The following is a 22,215-nucleotide window of genomic DNA, read 5'->3' as shown; positions in this document are numbered from 1 at the left end:
TTCCACTTTTCCTCATGTCAGTAATAGGTAGCACCCAGCTGCTTAAGCTCCAGAGCCGCAGGTCAACTCTGATGGTTTATGTGTCATTCCAAAATATAACCCCATTTGCCTCCATCTGCCTGCCCTTGTGATAGCTCAAACTGTTCTTTAGCCATAAAGCTTTGGTTGTTGTTACTACCATGGACCAAAGAACCCCATAAGTGATGGTGACTGACAATGAAAGACCATCACACCTTGGCACTAGCAAGATTAGATCTGTTGAAGGTCTAGAGGGCCTAAGTCACAAACCCAGATTGTGGATGAGTTAAAATGTGGAGCAAACCTTGACCTGTGGGGAGAACAGAGTATGGAAAGGAGCTTCCAAATTAGTTCTCCTCTCCCCAGATGGATTGTTTGCAAGACACAATAGTTTTATATGGTCTTTCTTAAGAAGTTACACAAGATCTGTAGTCATCTGTGTTTCTGGAGCTGTTGCCAGCTTAACATAGGCCGTGTATTTATTCTTCCTGCCTGCCTTTTTCCTCTTTTCCCCTACTTTCCACCTCATTGTTTCTTCCCTGAGATATCCTAACAAAAGATATCCAGTAAACTTTGGCCTCAGTATATGTTTTCCAGGTACCTGAGATAGATATCCTGGATTCCTTTTTTTTTCCCCTCCAAGCTGAGTTGACTTTACTCTTCCCACATATTTAAAGTATCTGTTCCCCCTTCTATCTTCACAGCAGTTATCCTGGTATAATCTATGGTTATCTTTTACTAAATTACCTTGGTAGTTCATAACTGGTCTCCCTGGGCACATATTTGTATCCTATAGTCCACCCCCCTCCTTTGGGCCTGACTAATATTTTAAAAGTGTAAATCAGTTTATATCTTTCTGTTGTATTAAAATCTATGGATTCTTCATCACTCCCACAATAAATCCACATCTATAATTATGTCCTATTAGATTTTCTGTGCTTATGGTTTTGGCCCACATCTGTGATTTCTTACTTTCCTTCTTCTATAAGCATGCAAGTCTTACTCCCTTCCCTCAAAACATGGAATGTTTTGTTCTACCTTGGCATTTTCCTTTCTCTAGAGTGTACTTTCTCTAGATTTTCAGGTAGATGACATCTTTTGTCATTTAGGTCTCAGCTCAAACGTCTTGCTAGAAAGACCTTTCCTGACTGCTCATTTTGAATAGTGATTTTGTCACTACTTTCACATCCCCTGCCTTTTTTATTTCTTTTTAGTCATGGCACATTTTAACTTAATTTGTTAACTTGCTCTTCTTGTCCCCTTCCCATACACATATGCTGTAGAAAGTTAAGCTCTAACAGAATAATAGGGACCTTTTATATCTTGTTTAATGCAGTATCCTCAGTACCTAGAAATACTTCCTGGACTAGGAAAAGTGCCCTACAAATATTTATTAAATGAATAATGTACAAACTATATAGCTCATTAAATTTGCAGCTGTAGTTAATTAGAAATCTAATTGGGAGCAAAGTAGCTAAGTATTCTGACGTTTCTGTTTGGTAAATGAGTGTGTTATCTACTTATTTGCCTTGTTCACCAGCTGTTCTGTACCTTATTGTGGGGTATTATCTTGCCTTGTCCTTGTATAATCTCTGGAACTATTCACTTTGTTTCCTTCCTTGTGCTAGTTCAGTTGCATACTGTTAAGGTTGTTTTTAAACTGGCTGAATCAGACTTTGATCATTTATTAACCAAAGTGACTTTATACCAACTTTTTATCTTTTAATACTTCCTATCCAACAGCTGCAATAAGGCTGTCTTTTCAGTCTGTTCCAAACCCTAGTTGAATTAAGAGATATGCTTCAGGAGACCATTGATTTATTGGGTGCCAAGTTTCCAGTGATTCAAAATGGAGGAACTAAGTGGTGCCACACTCTATTTGTAGGCCCAAAGAACTAAAATAAAGAGAGAAGGGAGAAATAAAAGCAAGGAGGGAATTCTACAAGTGGACAATAATGAACTTCTTGCTCATCATTTCTTGCTTCATTTTACCCAGTAGAAAAGAGTTAATTTGTTCTTTAAATATTTGCGTGCTTGATGGACAACAAAGCACATTTTGTTTAGCAGTGCTTCTGCTGGTAGCATGGTTGTTTGAAAATAAGTGCAGTAGTAAGGAGAGGGTACTTCCTCTTTCCTCAGATTTGTGTGTCTGTGTTTGAAGATGTGTGTATATTTGTATGTGTGTGCAAGTATGCATGTGTGTCTTCCCAGTACAAGAGAAATGAGAAGTAGTGATGGTCAGGGTCATCTTGAAACTTACTTATTTTCTACTTTGGAACAACTTAAGCAAGGTGAATAAACAGATTTGTGGGATGGGGATAGGATTAGCCATCTGTTTCTTTTTCCTTTTTTTTTTTTTGTCTTCTTGAGACAGGGTTTCGCTATGCAGTTCAGGCTGGCCTTGAGCTCATTTTGTAGCCCAGGCTGGTCTCAAACTAACAGTGGTCCTCCTGCCTCAGCCTCCCTAGTGCTGGAATTACAGGCATGCACCACCACGCCTGGCGAGCCATCTGTTTCTTAGCAGTAGTGCTAGTGGCATGGACAGTAGTGCTACGGCAGGACAGCCCTTAATTGTATAGGGTTGCCATTTTTCTTCTAGGTTAGTATCTTTGACCCCCTGCTACTGGTGCCTCTTAGTCATAGTGACAACTAAAATGCCTCCATGGATTTCCGTAAATGCCTTCTATTGGGTGATAACTGTTGGACAGAAAATAAGATCAAAAGTAACAAGGATGTGTGATAAATATTAACTTTTAACAGTAGGTGGGCCAAGTAGAGCAGGAGCTGATTTTTATAAATAAGATTTTTTTCTTTTTTAATTGGAAGGATATATGGTGGCACATGCCTGTAACCCCAGCATTCTGAGGGGGTTAGGCAAGAGGATCACAAATTTGAGCCCAGCTGAAGCATTTTAGTGGCTGAGATCCCATCTCAAACTAAAAAAAGTTAGGGATGTAGCTCAACAGAGACCCTGAGCTTGAAAAATAATATTACAAAATTAAAATGTTGAAAAAAGTTATAGGGACAGAGCCATGGCTATTTGCTTGTGTATTGTCTATTCTCATTTTGTGGGGTAATGGTAGAACTAGGTAGATATGACAGAAACTATGTGGTCCACAGAACCTACAATATTTACTCTGTGGGGCCTTCACTATGTCAGCCCTTGCTCTGGAGCCCAAAGACCTCCAACTTCTCCCTCAAAAGCTGCAAGACATTTGAAACCTCAGACATACAAAACTTTAAGGTCATTTGGCTATACCTGGAATTCCTTGTCTCTTTTTTTTGTTCTTTCTGCCTATATTCACATTCTCCTAGTCTTGAGAGTTCTTGTAATTTTCTATTCCTGAATGAGGAGATGGAATAAAATAAGAAGTAAGGTGTTGCTGCTTTTGTTTTAGGATAGGATTGTTTTTACTTTGTTTTTTTTCCTGGTGTGTTATTGACATGCTGCCTCCTGTCCTTTCTTTTTGTGTCTTCCATGCTTCCTTCGGTTGCTTTGTAGGAGAAGGCAGAAGAAATGAGATAGATAGAATATGTGATATTAGCATCTTCTGTATGCCCAGAAATATTCTATAGCAAATACAAAGAAATCTAGCCTTTGATCCCTGAACTCATTAGTACAGAGATACAAAACACCTGGAGGAATTAGAGAAAAATTAAATGAGAGACCTCATTGGCGTAGTTGGAGAATGCAGTGGTTTTATGAGAGCTAGCTTCACCTCCTAGCTTTTGCAGGATTAATACTGTGGGCCATTGGACTAGTCCTGTAGCTGCCCTCAACCTTTGATTCCTCACCAGTAAAATGAGAACAACTAATGTCAGTCATACAGAGATTTGAGTACTAAGTGGATTAAATTTTTGCGAAAATATATTTTAAATAAACGTTTTGGAAGTGCCATTAACACATAAAATACTTTAGTAGCATAAATGTTACTGTGTGGTCAAATAAGTGGTCCTCATGGGTGGTGAGTAGAGCCACTGGGGGAGATCTTTAGGTCTTGAGGAAGGATAGAGCATTTTTACTTGATCTTCGAAGAGGAGAAAAGTCTCTGAATAGGTAGAGAGGAAGAATATAGTCCTTGATAGTGCAGCATGTGTATGTGCACTGGGGGATGCATTTGAACAAAGGAGTGACATGTGGGTAAGGACAGGGTAAAAAGCGAGCTGAGTGGAACAGAAGTGTGACGGGGAATGGTAGACAAGATTGCAGAGACAGTGTAGCTCTGGAGGAAATACACATATAATACTGTCTTGTACAATTTATTGCTGCAACATTTGCTAGAAAATTGTGAATGGAAGGATTATTTTAGGGAGTAAGTTAATTTTCCCTAAAATTATAGCAATAAATAATAGAGTATAGCAATAAATAATAGAAATAGCAATAAATAATCAGAAATAGGTGTTAAGTTGTAGTAAGTATTCTTTACTGGCATGTACTTTTCTGTTCCCTGTGTGTAACTTGTGAACTCATTTCTAAAGTTTTCCACTCATGTTACTAGATCTTTCTGAGGAATTCAGTTCAATTCATCACTCTCTCCATGACAGATTTCTCCATAGATTTCTGTGAAATTCTTTACACTCCTGAGTTTCCTTTTTCTATTCTATCTCTACTTCTGTTGTCTTTGTTGGTCCTTTCTTTTCAGTTTGACATCTGAATTTGGAAAACTCGTGCACTAGTATCTTTTCTGTTCTCATCTTCTCTCTCCACTCTCTGTGATCTTACCTAGTTCTGTGGTTTAATTTATACTTAAGCTTTTCAATGAAGAGAAATAAGCAGGAATATGTGCTTGTGATTTTAAAAAGAAAATCTAATAGTAACAAAGTATGTGCAGTAAAGAGTAAATCTTGACCCCACCCCGGTCTCTTATCTCTTAGCTTTCTTTCCCACAGGCAACCACAGGTACCAGTTTCTTGACATCTTTACAAAGATAATCTGTAGATTTTTAAGTATATGGGTCTATATATCTGTTAAAACCTTGGAAATGGTATAATTTTAACTATATACATCATTCTCTCTCTTGTCTTTTTAACTTAACATATCCCAGAGATTACTTTGTTACTACTTATAGTCTGAAATCAGTAACTAGAAAAGTTTGGATGTAAAAGAGTATTTATATTTCATTGTATAAGATATTATAATATATTTAACAATCCCTCTTTAAAGAAGGGTGTTTTCCTCTTTAATTTTTATAAATGATGTGTTTTTGTTACTTTTCCTGTTTCTAAGACAAAATACCTGACACCCAAAATTAAAGGAGGAAAGGTTTATTTGGTTCACAGTTTAGAGGTCTCTATCCATAGTTGGCTGGCTCCAAGGCAGCGTGGCATGGCAGAGGGTGTCGCAGAGGAGAAGCAGTCCATGGGAGGAAGAGGCAGTAAGGCAGCAAGCAGCAAGCGACAACGACCCGCAGCGAGCCTCTTTGAGTCCCTTATATCCTATCCAGGCTAACCGCCTTTATGGAGGGTGGCACTCACACTCAGTGCTGGGCAGCCTTAATCCTAGCATTGCACCATGAATTAGTCCCAGTATTACATCCTTGATCCCAGCATCACACACCCTAGATCCAGCTACCTCCGAGAAGCCCCACCTATGACCACTTGAAGCTTTGTGGGGACATCTAGCTACGAGCCATAACAAATGGTACATTAAATGTTTTGTGAGTGGTACAAGCGTGTGTGTGTGTGTGTGTGTGTGTGTGAGACACGTATATATGATACAAGTCAGTCAAAATTTGTGGAAATGGAATTGCTGGGTCAAACTAAATTTAGAAACAGGTTTTTTTGTACTGTTTTTTTCCTATTTAAAGTATATTGTTATCAAGTAACAGGCTTAAAAGGGCACGCGTATGTGTGTATGTATGAAAGAATGTGTTCAGATGCATAATGCACATATAAAGACAGCGAACATATAGCAGAGGAATGGAAACAGATATCTACTCTGTGAAGTGTAAAATATGCTCCTTTATAGATAAACTTGGTAGATCCCTGGTTGAGAGCATTAGAATGAGTATTTCACTTTTTAAAAAATTATCTCACATTTTAAAACTGTTTTCTAATATTTTTATGATTATGAAAATTTTCAAACATACAGAAAAGTTGAATGATGGTTCAGTAAGCAACCTGTACCTACTACCTAGGCATAGTAATTAAAATCATGCCCTATTTTCTTTCTTTGTGTAAATGAATGAACCATTTGATATAAGTTATAGACATCATGAAAGCTCATCAATGAAACTTCAATATGAAATTTGTATCAGTAATGACATTTTCCTATACATTCATAGTTATAAACACATAAGGCAATTGATAGTAATTCCTTAAATATCCTAATATTTAATCTATATTTGGTTTTGCATTTGTCTATAAAATGTCCTTTGTTGCTGATATTTTTAAATCAGTATCCAACTAAGGCTCATATAAGTAGCTTTATTGACATAGTCATGTATAATTTAAAGTATACAATTCAGAAGTTTTTAATGCATTTACACAGTTTTGTGGCCATGAGCTCCAAAACAAACCCTGTACCCATTAGCAGTTACTCTTCATTTCCCCTGAACTCTCTTAGTTCTACACAACCACTAATCTAGTTACAGAACCCTGGTATGGTTTACAGATCTCCATAGATTTGCCTGTTTGGTACATTTTCTACATATGGAATCACATAAAGAGAATCATATGTGAAGAGTCTTTTGTTCTTGGCTACTTTCATTTACTATGTTTTCAAGGTCCATCCATGTTTAGTATGTATTAGCACTTTATTTCTTTTTATTAGAAAATAGGATCCTCTATGGATTTACCATTTTTGTTTATCAATTAATCAGTTGATGGACACAGATTTATGTATTTTATTTTTCAAAAGTTTTTATTTTATTGGTACATTTTAGATATACAGAGTGATAACATTCATCATAGGTAATTTGTACCTCTACATGGTATATATCTTGCCTTTTTTTCCCCCTTCCCCTTCCCTCCCTTTAGGCCCTCTTCCCTTCTTTGTTTCCATTTTTTCCTTCTATTTTTTTCTTTTCCTTGTCCCTTTTTTCCCTCCCACCTCCTTTGTTCCTTTACTCATTTGAACATTTTCTATCTCCCAAAATCTATTTATTATACATTTTGGTCCATATTTACACTTGTGGTTTCTCACACCAAGAAACCATGTGATATTTACATGTGTTTCTGATTTATTTCACTTAAGAGTATGGTCTCAAGGTTCATCTATTTACGTTGAACCATGGATGGGCATTTGAGCTGTTTCCAAGATGTAGCCCTTAACAAACTGTCCCACTATAAACACAGATGTGTATATCGCTGTAATATCATGCTTTTAATTCTTTCAAGAAGAGCAATATCTGGGTCAGATGGGACCTCTAGTCAGTTTTCTGAGCAGTTGACACATTGATTTCCACAGTGGTTGCACCAGTCTACACTCCACCAACAGTGGAGAAGGGTTTCTTTTGCTGCATACCCCACAAGCATTTCTTATTGGTTGATTTCTTGATAATAACCATTCTTTCTGGAGTGAGATGGAATCTCAGTGTTGTTTTAATTTACATCTCTCGAATGACCAGTGATGAATATTTTTTCATATATTTATTTGCTATTTTTAATTCTTCACCTGAGAAGTGTTAGTTCGTATCAGTTGCCAATTTTTGGATTGGGTCTTTAAATTTGATGGGTCTGATTTTTTTTTGAGCTCTTTACATATTGTAGATAGTTGGTTGTCTTTTGTCTGAGGAACAGCTGCCAAAAAGTTCTTCCCTTACTGTGGGCTGCCTTTTTACTCTGTTGGTGCTTTTTATTGCTGTTCAAAAGCAGTTTAATAAAACGAGATCCCAATTGTTGATTCTTTGTGACAGTTCCTGTGGGATTGGAGTTTTGTTCATAAAGTTTTACCTACACCCATGTCTTCAAGATTTCTACCTACTTTATCTTCTAGCAGATTTATTGTTTCTGTTTTAATATTTAGATCTTTGATCCATTTTGATTTTAGTTTAGTGTGTGGTGAGAGAGAGCAGTCTAGTTTTGGGCTTTGGCATGTGGAAAGCCAGTTTTTCCAGCATCGTTTGTTAAAGAGGCTTACTTCCAGTGAAAGTATTTGGCTCCTTTGTCAAAGATAAGGTGGCTATGTCTGGAGTTACTTCTTCATCTTCTAAACTGTTTCATTGATCCTTCAGTCTGTATTTTTGCCAGTGCTATGCTGTTCTCATCACAGTACCTTTGTAGTATTATTGCAAGTCAGTGATTGTGGGGCCCCTTTCCTTGCTTTTGTTGCCCAGAGTTGCTTTTGCTAGTCTAGGTCTCTTCTGGCTCCAAATGAATTCGAAGATTGTTTTCTCTAATTCTGTCAGATATGCTATTGGCATTTTGATCATGATTACATTAAATCTACATAAAAATTGTCAAAGGCTGGCCATTTTCACTATATTGATTCTTCCTACCCAAGAAAACAGGGATATCTTTCCATTTTCTGATATTTTCTTTGATCTCTTTTCAGAGTACTGTAGTTTTCAATGTAGATGTCTTTTACCTCCTTTGTTAGAGTAATTCCTAGGTATTTCATTTTGGGGGATACTATTGTGAAAGGTATTGGTCCCTAATTTCTCTCTCCATGAGTCTCTTGTTTGTATACATGAATGCCATTGATTTTTGAGTGTTAATGCTGTATCAAGCTATGCTATTGAATTTGGTTATTAAATCTATAAGTTTTTTGGTGTTGGGGTGTCTTCTATGTAGGAATGTCATATCATTTGCAAATAATGATAATTTAACTTCTTCCTTTTTAATCTTTATTCCTTTTATTTCTTTCTCTTGTCTAAATGCTCTAGATTGAGTAAGAGTAGTGTCAGTGGAGATCCTTGTCTTGTTCCTGATTTTAGAGTGAAAACTTTCAGTTTTTGACAGTTTAATATGATGTTGGTTGTTGGTTTGTCATAGATGGTTTTTAGCAAGTTGAGATTGTTGGAGACCACTACAAAGTGGCTCTGAGCAGGATTTAGTATTAACCAATTGGCTTTCTGTGTTTACTTGTGAATCTGTCCAAGGCCTAGGCTCCTTATCTGGAAATGGGGGACTCATAGTAAGTGAACCTCTGTGAGTCTCTAATCCCTACTAGAACCTGTAGTGGTGGATGAAGCCAGAAAACCTCAAAGGACAACATCACAGCCAAGGACACCTGCATCAGATGTCAACTACATAAAGACTATAGCCTCAGGCATCTCATTCTTCAGACTTCATACCTTACTTAGAGAAGTCCTTGAGTGGTTCTGCCCTTCTTAAGTACTCCCCTCCCTTCTTCTGATAACCAAATAAATATGGGCGACCCAGAGAAGGTCGTGGTCTTAGCAATAATCTTAGCGTGGTCCAGAGATAATCTTGAATTATGTGAGAGGGCTTTGATCCTCCTGGGGTCCTGAAATCATTCCATTTGCCTCTTTTTATTTAGCCTTCACCATACATTCATTCAGGAGATTGTGGACCTGATCTGCCCGCAGTAACTAAGGGAAATTATTAATCCCATGTGAGACAAAGACTATTCCAGTTTTCTGTAGGAGTTTTATCATGGATGGTTGTTGGACTTTGTCAGATGCTTTTTCTGCATCTATTGAGATGATCATGTAGATTTGTCCTTGACTGTGTTGATATGGTATATTAATTTATCGATTTACAGCATCCCTGGATGAGTACTACTTGGTCTTGGTGAATAATCTTCTTGATGATTTGCTACATTCTGTTTGCCAGTATCTTATTGAGGATTTTTCCATCTATGTTCATGAGGGAGATTGGCCTGTAGTTCTTTGTTTTTTGGCTGGATCCTTCTCTGGTTTTGGTATCAGGGTAATACTTGCTTCCAGAAGTGAGTTTGGGAGTACTGCTTCCCTTTCAATTTCATTAAAGAGTTTGAGAAGTAGTAGCATTTAATCTTCTCTAAATATCTTCTTGACTTTAGCAGTGAATCCTCAGGGCCTGAGCTTTTCTTTCTTGGTAGTTTATAAATTACACCTCAATTTCATTGACTGATATTGGGTTATTTAGAAATTTTATATCTTGATTCATTCATGGTAATTCATACGTATCTAGGACTCTGTGCATTTTTTCTGTGTTTTCCATCCTGTTGTTATAAATGTTCTCAAAGTAGGTATTAATGATATTCTGGATTTCTGCAGGATCGATTGTGATTTCACCCATTTCATTCCTAATTGCATAGGTTTGAGTCTTGTCTTTCCTTTCCATTTAGTAAAGCATGTTCTATGGGCTAGTGTATGGTCTATTTCAGAGAACATCCCATGTGCAGCTGTGAAGAATGTATTCTGATGTTGTGACATGGAACACTCTGTAGATATCTATTGGGTCCATTTGTTCAACAGTTTTGTTTAGTTCCAGTATTTCATTGTTGAACATTTTTGTCTAGTAGAACTGTCACATGGAGTATTGTTTGCCATCTTTGACTTCTAGTCTATTATTTACATTTTGAGTTAAATATGTTTCTTTTTTGCAGCATATTGTTGGATATTGCTTGTTGATCCATTTAACTGCTCTGTTTCTTTTGATTGGTGTCATTAACATTGACTGTTATAGCTGATATGTATTGACTTATCCTTGTCATGTTATTTTCCTGTTGTTGGTGCCCCCTCCCCCCTTTTAATTGCTTGTTTTGCCTGGCAGAGTCATTCTGTTGGCATTCATGGAGTTGTAGTTCGTGTTATTTCTTTTTGGAATATCCTTCAGAATATTTTGGAGGGCTGGTTTGGTGGTCATGAATTTTCTCAGGTATTCTTTGCCACAGAAGTATCTTATTTCTACATCAAGTTTGAAAGATAATTTTGGGGGTACATCAGTCTGGGTTGGTGATTTTTTTTGATTTAGGGCTGGAAATACTTCACTCCAAGCTCTCCTTGAATTGAGGACTTGTGTTGAGAAGTCTGCCATGATTCTGATGGGCTTTCTTTTATAGGTGATTTGTTTCTTTTGTGTAACAGCTTTTAATATTCTGTTCTTGTGTTGAATTTCTAGAATCTTGACTGTTACATGCCTTGTTGTAGTTTTTTAAAATCGTACCTAATTGGAGTTTTATATGCCTCACTAACTTGTATGTCAAATTCTTTTTCCCTCCCAGGGAAGTTTTCTGCCATGACTTGTGTGAACAAGTTTTTAATGTTTTTTTTTTTTTTTTTGCTATCTCCTGCTTTTTCATTGACTCTAATCAATCTTATGTTAGTGTTCTTTGCATCATTTAGCAGCTGTTGGATTGATTTTTTTTTTCCTGATCTCATGCTATTTTTAAGAAATCTTCCTTTTTAATGATTGCTGACCACAATCCTCTGTTCTATATCTGATATTCTGTCCTTGCATTGGCTCATTCTGTTACATATACTTGCAATGGAATTTTTAATCTCCAGAACATCTGTTTGAATCTGTTTTATGGATTGCATTTCTTTCTTATGTTGGCCATATATGGTTTCCATCATTTTCCTGAGCTCCTTTATTTTTTTTTCAATTTGTGTCTGCTCTAGAATCACTAAGCAAATTTTTCATTATGCTCACCCTCTCTACAGTAGTCTGAGAAATTATTTCCCATTTAGTTTTTTTCTATAGCCTCTTTCATCTGCTCAGTTACTTCTGCTGTTACCACTTCAGAGATTCCAGGTGGGTAGGCTTCAGATTGTCCATTTCATTGTCCCATGGATTTGTCTTTGGTGAGCTGGAAATCTGGGATTGAATCTTGTTTAAATGTCTCATTTTATATTTCTTTAAATTTAATTCCTGCGTTGATGCTTATAAATTGCCTACAATAAGTAGCTTTATTGCTAGAATTTAGAACTTTTAGGAAATGACTGCTCAGAGATGTCTTTCAGGTATAGCCTTCCAGGTATAGCTGGCTGTTGGGTTTTGAGTTTGTTGCAAGATCCTATCTCTTCAAATTATTGGGGATGAGAAGTTGCTGCCTACTTGCCCAACCCATGGTTCTTTGGCCCTGACCTGTAATATTTTTGTGACCCTTAGGCAATCTCAGTCTTCATATACCAGGAAAAACTACTGGTTAGAACAGTATACCACTTTGGTTAAAGTGATACAGTCAGCAATAACAATATTATCATACAGCCTAGAAAATGACAAACTGAGGTAACTGTTAATTTGTCACCTTTAACTGTGTGTACTAGGTTTGTGGTTATATAACAAAATCTAAAACAAACTGGAAAATTGTATGCTATATAGAAGGCCTCAATATGGCAAGTTTACCCTCCAGGGAGAAAATTTAAAGGAGTTGGGAAAAATAGAGAAACAGAAGAAAAGAAAGAGATTAGAAGAAAGGTTGGAGGACAAAAGTGGATCTCACAAACTTTGGGAAATTGGTGAAGACAGGAAGGAAAGACAAGGATGAAATAAAAACAAGAATAGAGTAGAACAACAACAAAAAAGTAGAAACCATGTTTACATTCATATAAAAACAAGAACAAACAAGAAAAAAACAAAGAAAATTTTAAAAAAGAAAATAAAAAATGTCTACTTCAAGGTATATCTCTGCTGCCACTGTTAGACAACATGGGGAGAGAGTCCCGAGCCACATGGATTAATCCCAATGAACCAGCAGCAGCACCATGGTGGGACAGAGGATGATACCAGTGAACCCACACCCCATTTTCCACTGAAATCAGGCAGACCTCAGGCTCTGAGGCTGGAACCAATCCTGCCCAGCTTGCTGTAGTCCCAAGACCTCTGCTACTTTGAACTCAACTGGGGACCACTAGGTGGAGCTAGCACCTGCTGGCAGTCCCAAGCTCATTTGGCCTCTTTCCATGATGGCCCCTGGCAATTGCCCTCTCTTGCAGGTCACAACTGGCCAGCTCAGCAGTCATTGCAGTCCATTGCAGTGTGTTGCATCCACTGCTCTGCTGCACTGGTGCACTTCTCCATACAGGCCTCTGGAGTCACCAGCAGTCATAGTGCCTGTAGTTTGAAGCTGTCCTTTTCATGCAGTGAGTTTGGGCTCAGTGAGGAAGTGCTGCCTTCCTGCTTCTTCATTGAAGTTTCTTTAGAAATATATGTTTTTAAAATGGGAAATATTCTTGAATTTATAGTGATAGTTTAATTAAAATTTTTAAAGCTCAAATATTAAAAATTGCTATCTATATTTCTTACTGTGTTTAAAATAATGGATTCTTAACAACATTAACATAATTGCCTTTTCTTCATTTTATACTATACTTATAATAGCTTGAAAGTATCATTACCAATATCAATACTGGCAATAAGTGAAGTGTAAGTGCTGTTTTAAATTGCAGAGCTGTATGTAATTCATCTTCATACTTATTTCTTTCATTTCATTTTACTCCATTCTTGCTCATTGTGCTTCAGCCGAGCTGAACTTTTTTTTTTTAATTTTTAATTTTAAAGAATAAAAGAAAGATAACATAATAATGGGGGGGCTTACCAAATGATAGACAAAGTGGTAGGAAATTATCAGTGGTTACTGTTTTACATATTGTTATCTACAAGATAGTTTCTCAGGAAAACAAAGAGATAAATAATAGTGAGTTACAGACAGAGGGGGTAGGAGATTATCAATAGTTGTTGTACTGTACTTTGGTATCTTCAAAGTGGCTTCTAAAGAAAATAAATAGAGCTATACATGAGCGACCAATTGAATAATCATTAACTCTTCTCAATGGTTGTTTTAGGAAACACATAATAATAAACATACATCCCTTTATGAAATAGCATAGGAACAATACAAACGTTACAAAGTTATGGATAGATTAGTAGGAAAATATCAATGGCTGCTGTAATACATGGTGGTATTTTCAAAGTGGTTTCTCTGGAAGACAGAGATATGCAAGAAGGATCTAACAAGTAGTTACAGCCTAAGGGTTGTGAAAAACAGCGACTTCTTTCACTGAGGTGTGACAGCTGGAAAGAAGGCCAGGATTGAAAAGAAGGAACGAGAGACTTGCACCTGTGTTTAGCAACAGGCTGTTTTCTTGTTCCTCCATAGTCGTGATTACCCGGGGCTCCGCCATGGAGATGACAGTCTGGCCAGAGGGACAAGGCAGAGTATGCCCCGGGCCCCCTCATTCCTGTTGAACTAACTGGTAGGACAGGTCTGAGCTCTGGGGCCTCCGCTTCAGTGGGCAAACCGATCTCCAGTGGTCACCTTTGCATTGAGGGCATGGCCCAGGGGCCCTCTTAGGGCAGTTCCTCTTGAGGTGGCCTGGCTTTTAACAGTGGTAGCAGATGAATGCAGTTGTCAAGTTCTTCTTGGGGCCCTGGGAATCAGACTTAGGGTCTGTTTCTCTTAGTGCTGCAGCAAAAGCAGCTGCTTTTTCTCTCTTTGTTTTCTCTCGACCTCCTCCTCGTCACGTGAACTTTAACCTTTGCCTTGAACATTCTAGAATTATTTACAACTACTTATGTTCACACTTGCATTCTCTGCCTAGAATATTCTTTCTCCAAATTGTTCTATGGCTAGATTATTCTTATACTTCTGGGCTCACCCAAATAATACATTCATAGACAGACCTTCTCTAAGTTCAAGATATATTATGGATGGATTTCCCCAATTACTTTCTTTCTTGATTATTCTTTTATTTTTTAATAGATGTCATGTTTATTTGATTGTTTATTTGATGGGTGTGGAGGTGTGAGCTGAGTGGTAGAGTGCTTACCTGACATGTGTGAGGCCCTGGATTTGATCCCAGCAACACACAAAATATAGTTGCATATAATTATTTGTTTGATATCTATTATTTACACTAAAATGTGAGTTCTATAGAATTAAAAACCTTGTCTCCTTTTTCAATACTATATGCTCAGTCAGTAACATATAGTAGTATTAAAGGTGAGTATGGTAACATCAGTCTGCTCCTTTCTTAATAAGATTCAGCATCCTTTGATAGAAGCAGAAAGTCTGAAAGGTGATATGATTAAAAGTTACAGAGGTAGTGTTTGGTGCAAAGACAGGTGATTAGGATTTGACTGTGCGCAAGAGTATATGTATATATGTATGTATACATGGTTTTTTGAGACAGGGACTTGCTATGTAGTCCAGATGACCATGAACTCACTATGTAACCTACACCAGTCTTGAACTCACAGTGATCCTCCTGCTTCAGCCTCCCAAGTGCTGGGATTAGAGGTGTGCATCACCACACCCAGCACTGCTGCATTTTTTTTAAAAATTATTTTTAGTTTTTTTATTTTTGGTGCTGACAACTGATCCTAGAGCTTCCAGTTTGCTAGACGAGCATTCTCCTATTGAGGTAAATCCTCAGCCCCTGCATTTATTATTGAACTGACTCATCGTAATGGTGTCAAGGCTAAATAGGCAAGGACACGTGGTTATGTACTAGCATCAAAGGAAAATCTAGGTGAGTGTTTAAGAATAGTTGTCATAGGAATGAGGGGATGAGAGAACTAGAGAATTATAAATCTTTCTTCCCTCATGCTTGCATCTTTTTTCTAATCAAGACTTATTATTACAAAGAAGACAATCTCATTCATGCCAGAAAGAACTATGAATGGTGAGGATGTAGTTTAAAGACATTTCTAAAAACAACCTAATCTTGAGGAAGTTGGAACTGGAAACCCTTAAGGATGAGAGCAGTGTCTTGTCTTTTGCAAAAATTGTGGTGTTAACATGCTTTCTATACATCTGTTCCCTTCTTCTTTCTTCACTTGAAGAGTTAGAGAGTAACTTGTTCAGTGGTGCAGTGCTTTAGGTGTGGGGAGTTACTTTAGCAAACAAAATGTCAAATATTTTATCTATCCTAGTGGGAAAATGGATAATAATCAGGAGAAATAACTATATATCATTTTAGAGAAGAATAAATATTAAGGAAAAGATAAAACAGGAAAGGAACTAGGGCGTGTTGAAGAAGAGGTTATGAAATTTTGTGTAAAGTAGCTGGGAAAGTCTTCTCTGAGAGGGTGACATTTGAGTCATTTGGAGGTAGGGCACTCGTTAGTATCTACAGAAAGAATGTTTCAGGTAGCAGGATCAGCAGTACAAAGGTAAGGCAGAAGTTTGCCTAGTGTATCTAAGGAAAAGCAAGGAGGCCAGTATGAGGGAATAAAGGTGGTTGGCCAGAGATGAGGCTAGAGAGAGAAAAGAAAGCCAGATCTTGTAGGCCTTTGTATGTCATGGTAAGAAGTTGAATTTATTCTGAGTGAGATTAAGAACCATTGGAAGATTTTGCTGCCTTTTGGCTTCCTCTGCTCTGCCCTTACCAAGCCTCTGATACATCACAGTCCCCCGTGCTACCAAATTTACCAGTCTTCTCTGTTCAGCTCTTCAGAGCCAAATCTCCACTCCTCAGTGTGCTACTTTGCAGTTCCACAGTGAGAAACCTGATTGTTGACTCAGCTGAGCCAGGCATGAATATTATACACAGCCAATAAGGTAATGAATTAGCTAATGTGGTTAGATGCTTGTCTTTGGCCCAGTTAGCTGTGGCCTGGGAGAGAAATGTAGTCTACTGCCACTCAGAAGGGAATGTGGTTGGACTAGTTAGTGATAGCCATGTCACATGTTACCTTGTATGTCATACTTCCAGTCTGCTGCCTTGGGCTACCTGAAAACATGATCATGCTCCTTTCATTCCCACTTTCTGTATTTTCTTTACCCCCTATCTTAGCCCCAACACACAACAAAATTCGACAAGGTATTTTTTTGGGGTGGGTACTGGAAATCAAACTCAGGACCTCATGCTTGCCAGGCAGGCACTGTGCCACTGAGCTATATCCCTGGCCCCTTGAGAAGGAAATACAGTTTTTTTTCTCTTTACTTACCAATTCATTGCTTTTTTATTGAGTGCTTACAATATGCCCAGGAGCATGAGGGTAAAGCAATGAACTTGTTTTGTTGTAGTGGAACTCATGTTATCCATGTACATTCTCAACAAAGAGACAAGGAATAAAGAAGTAAATTAACAAGAGTTTTAAATTATGGAGGGCCCCTAGTGCACGGGGAGCCACGGGCAGGGAGCGCCGGTCTTCGGACCAGCGGCTCACTCCCTGCCTCGTAGGCCCCCAGAAGGAGGGCTTCCAGCGCACAGGGAGCCATGGGCAGGGAGCACTGGTCTTCTGGCTGGTTAGCTTCCTGCCTCGTAGGCCCCCGGAGGGAGGGCCCCCAGCACATGGAGAGCCATGCGCTGTTGCATGCCACTGCTCAATTGAGATCTATCATGACACAGAGAAACAATGACACAATTGGCCCACCATGCACCGACTGCAGTTGCCCACCCACGGATGTGTGTGAATCATTCAAACTTTGAACAATCCCTGGGAATACATGCCATACAACGGGCCACTCTTGCTCTTGCCATTGAGAACCAGAAAGGTCTAGAGCCAGCAGAGGGGCAGCTACTGAACAAGGACTCAGAGAACATGAGAATGCAGACTAAGCCCATGGAGTCAGAGGTCCTGTGGACTGGGTTCACGAGAGCTGCTCGGAAGCTGTAAACCAGGAGGACCTTGCACAATACATGTGGAGACTCCCTGGAAGCCATTCTTCCCCTGACAGTACAGGCTGTGGTGGAGCTCCGGAGAAGTCTGCAGCAGGATTCCTTCTGCCTGTGCTGACAGTTGGGGAGAGGACACTAACTGGTTGTGGGGTCCCAATGCGATGGGAGGCTGGAGAGAAAACGCTACAAAAAATGGCTTTCGCCCCAGACGACTCACTTGATTTTTGACAACCCTTAGGCTGTAACTACTTGTTAGATCCTTCTTGTGTATCTCTGTCTTCCTGAGAAACCACTTTGAAGATACCACCATGTATTAAGCAGTCATTGATATTTTCCTACTAATCTATCCATAACTCTGTAATGTTTGTATTGTTCCTATCCTATTTCATAAATGGATGCATGTTTATTATTATGTGTTTCCTACAACAACCAATGAGAATTATTAAATGATTATTCAGTAGGTCACTCATGTATAGTTAGTTCTATTTATATTCTTTAGAAGCCACTTTGAATATACCTAAGTATAGTACAACTATTGATAATCTCCTACCTCTTTTGTCTGTAACTCACTATCATTTGTCTATTTGTTTTCCTGAGAAACTATCTTGTAGATAATAATAATGTAAAACAATAACCACTGATAATTTCCTACCACTTTGTCTGTAATTTGGTAAGCCACCCCTATTATTATGTTATCTTTCTTTTACTCTTTAAAATAAAAAAAAAAAATTAAAAAAAAAGTTTTAAATTGTGGTAGTTATTAAGACAGAGCATTTGAACTGAGGCTTGTGTTTTGTCTTTGTCATTGTATAAAATACCTGACCCCTACAACTAAAGGAGGAAGGGTTTATTTTGGCTTACAATTTTAAAGTTTTAGTCAATAATGGCTGACTGGCTCATAGGCAGGAGAGTCATGACAAAGGGCATGGTAGAGGAAAGCTGCTCAACTCGTGGCACTTGGGAAGCAGAGAGCAAAGGAAGTGGACAAGGACCAGCTGTAGTACCCACGATCACAGCCCTGTGGCCCACGTAGACCCTAGAAATGTGCTTTACTCTTAGGCTTCTCTTAAGCCACTGAAGTTGATAATCAAGTGTAACCATCACAATTTATTTACTCATATTAGTATCAGTAGTTTTAAATTATTAAATCTGATCAGTTTTTTTGCAGTATTTTGTAACAGTTTCTAGAAGTGTTTAGTAATTTGTATAGTCTTTAGAGTGGAGGTTTATTAATTTTATTTCTAAATTGTCAATGGAAAAAGTTCTAATTTTTCCTCACAAAGGTTTTAAAAGTAATATTTTGTTATTGTGTACACACTTGTATAAGTTATTTTCAATAAAGATTTATTTAAGTGTGTGCATGTGCATGTTTTAAAAACTAGATGGAAGATAATGCTTTGTATTTCAAAGGGGTTTCTTTTCTATCAGACTAAAGCTAAAATTTTGAAATTCCAATGCTTATTGTTAAACCTGTAGGCTAGTTATTAGAGAGGTGACTTGAATAGGATTTGTATTTTATTTTATTTTACTTTATTTTTTTATGTTGTGAAACATTTTATTAATACAAAAAAATTCAGTTCATTCTAATGGTTTTTTCTCAAAGGATTTATATTTTAGTTATAATCTTATGATTAAAGGATATTAGTGGCATGTGAATATTTGATTAGCTTAGAGATTGCAAATTCCAATAACTGAGCCAACTGAGAACTCTAAATTATGTTCCTTGTAAAACTGACTGGTCATGTTAATAGAATATCTGAAGAGGAATAATATAGACAAGATGATTTTTATTCTTCAGTAATTTATTCATGGTCCACTTCCTTCTAAAAGGAAATTATAGTGGCCAAAGTACATTTTTAAATGTCTAACAAGAGATGATCTACTGAATAACTTTTGTTATAATCATGCATTTGAATAAAGTGTTAAGCCTTTAAGGATGATGCTACAGAGAGAAGCATTTATTAATTTGAAGACGTGGGGAAGATGTTTCATGTATGTGTATGAGATATACAGTATATTAAAACTGGAATATACAATAAAATGTCAATTATGTTAACTGTATTAACTGTGGTTATCATATTTGTGTGATGAACTTATGTATATCTTTTATGTGTATACTTGTACATTTGCACTTTTTGTATTGTGCTGCTTCTCAATTTGATAGCCAGGAATAATTTTTATATTAAACAACAACCATTTACTCAGATAAGGAAGAGCTAGCTTAAGTGTTTAAGAATACTGAATTCAGTATTGTGTAATATTGGCTCACAGTGTGTTCTGGTTGCCATCATAGATTTGTAATCTTAGGCTATCGTAATAGATAGAAATGTATAGATGAGAGAAGGAATAACAAATCTATGAAATCTGTGCAAATTCTGCTTCCCTGTCTTTACCTTTCTCTCTTACCTGAAAGCTGTAGTATTTGTCCTTCAAGAATTCATTAGTAGAATTCAGACTTTTTCATTCCTATTCTATAGGCTCCTTTTCTTCTTTACTCTCACTTGAGTACCTGGTGAGGTCCTTGAATCTTTTTTCTATGATCTCTGTCTCTCTTTTTCTTTTTCTTTTTCTCTTTTTCTTTCTCTTTCTCTTTGTCTCTGTCTCTGTCTCTGTCTCTGTCTCTGTCTCTGTCTCTCTCTCTTCTGCTTAAAGAAAGCTGCATTATCTGAGGGGGCTGGGAAAGGGAAAATGTGAGAATGGGACTCTGGAATGCAAGCAGTGTGATCTGAAACACCTAGTCAGTGCATTCTGTTTACAGCATTTTAATAGAATAATTGGGGTTCATAAATAATTTATGGTACCTCAAATTTTAGTGGCACTTGACAAGGAACCTTAAATGGCAACCTTCAAATACTTTGAAATGTATGAATCGGGTTCTTATCTAATAATAACATGTGAATTATCTAAAGACAACTATGAGCCTAAGGTTCCCACTGACGGTAACCAGGAGCTAGGACTTGAGACATAGTGATGTAGCCAACTCCTAAGCACAGAATTATTGTGTAGAATTGAGTGCCTGTACAGACCAGCCTAATGGACATAGCCTGATAATTTACAGAAGTGCTCAACTACATGGACAGCAGAATAATGCAGGTACTCCTCAAAGGAATCTCTGATTCAGACGGAAGGAAGCGCTGAAAGTAGCAGCCAGTGACTGCTTGTCTTCTGTTACTTGTCACTTGGGGACACTGGCTCTAGGCAGATGCTTATTTTGGTAGGATCCTTCATGGGAAATTACTTTTTAGATAGTAAAGCTCTTAGAGATTCGATTTGTGACTTATAAGGACAATGTTGATGAAGGCAGAGCTAGGAAAAATACACAGCATTGTGGTAGTGCATCATAAAAATGAAGTGAGTAATGCGGTAGAATGAGTAACAATGAGTAAAATAGTCACACTGTACTCAGGCCATTGGGAGGTAGTGTTGGAGCAGATGCCTCCTCAGCAGGGGTCTCTGCTAGGAAAAAGATATTAATGGTGGTGTAGACAACAATTCTTACAGCCATTTCTGCATATTCAGGAATGATGAGTATGAAAACAAAGGTTGCCGGCCTTTGTGAGGTAAATGTTCAACTTCATAGTACGAGTAGCCTGCTGCTGCAAAATAACTGTGTTCTTTGCCACAACCTATAATGACTGCAAAGGCACACTCTTATTGTGTACCCCTGGTGCTTTGTCAAGATAATGTAAGTCCTTGGAAATGACATTGCCCATTTGTGTGACTTACTAGTAAAGGAACTCAATGGCAAGGTGAAAAGAGAAGATTATGTACTTTAAAAAAATAAATAAAAAAACCCAAGAAGATTATATACTTTAACTTTGTGTTTTCTCTCAAGTTCTGCCTTTATCTTTAGTTCCCTGTTCTGTGCTTCAGTAATGGTCTCTGCAGATCAGCCCACATTTTGGTTGTTGTGTTTGATTTAGATTGTTGCGTACATTCATCTTCTAACATTGTGGACATGCCCCGAGACATACATACTGCCTGCTTAGGCAGTTTCATTGTGTCAGCACCACAAGTCTACTTATACAAAGCTAGAGGACTTAAGTCATTCATTTGATTTGGGCTCTTGGTGCAGTCACGAGACTCAGTATGATCCTTGTCTATGGTTGCTGCTGGTGCATGCAACATATTCTACAGTAAAGTTTTCTTTTGTAAGTGCCCAGAGTGTAGTGTAACAATAAAAAGTATTGTATAGTGAATACCTAAATCAGGGGTCTAGTTGTTATCTAATACTAGGTACTGTACATAATTTCATGTGCTGTATTTTCATATGGCTGGAAGTAGACTGGGTTTGTTTACACCAGCATCAGTACAGACATGTGAGTAATCAATTATGCTTTGTCATTAGGACTGTAGTGATATCACTAGGTGATAGGCATTTTTAGTTCCATTATAATCTTATGAGACTACTGTTATGTATGTGGCCTGTTGCTGACTCTATTAAGAAATTATGCACAAGAACATAATGAAGGGTCTTGAAGATAAGTGATTCAAGAGAAGATGATACATGATAGGATTGCTAAGGTATGATAGATACAGTATGTAGATGTTATCATTAGTTCACAATTTTGACACTTGGCTGAAGTGCTCAAATAAGTTGAAATATGAACAGTGTTAACCACTATTACTTGAGGAGATTGTATTTTATTTTTTAAAAGAAAAGGTACTGCTGTGTTCCTGCAGATTTGGTAGGGATTGTGCTAAGGTCAGTGAAGTGCAAAAGAGACCTGATTGGGAAAAC

At 37.6% G+C, this 22,215-nt stretch overlaps 1 protein-coding gene across 2 annotated transcripts in view; it reads left to right on the top strand.

The window, feature by feature from the left end:
* The window catches only part of Ttc33 (tetratricopeptide repeat domain 33), a 57,814-nt gene that overhangs the window by 26,230 nt on the left and 9,369 nt on the right, over positions 1-22,215 (top strand). The window lies entirely within an intron of this gene.

This window comes from Chinchilla lanigera, unplaced genomic scaffold (genome assembly GCF_000276665.1).
Source record: "Chinchilla lanigera isolate Chin_1 unplaced genomic scaffold, ChiLan1.0 scaffold00025, whole genome shotgun sequence".
In the NCBI taxonomy this organism is placed as follows: Eukaryota; Metazoa; Chordata; class Mammalia; order Rodentia; family Chinchillidae; genus Chinchilla; species Chinchilla lanigera.
This window is presented reverse-complemented; position numbering and strand designations above follow the sequence as displayed.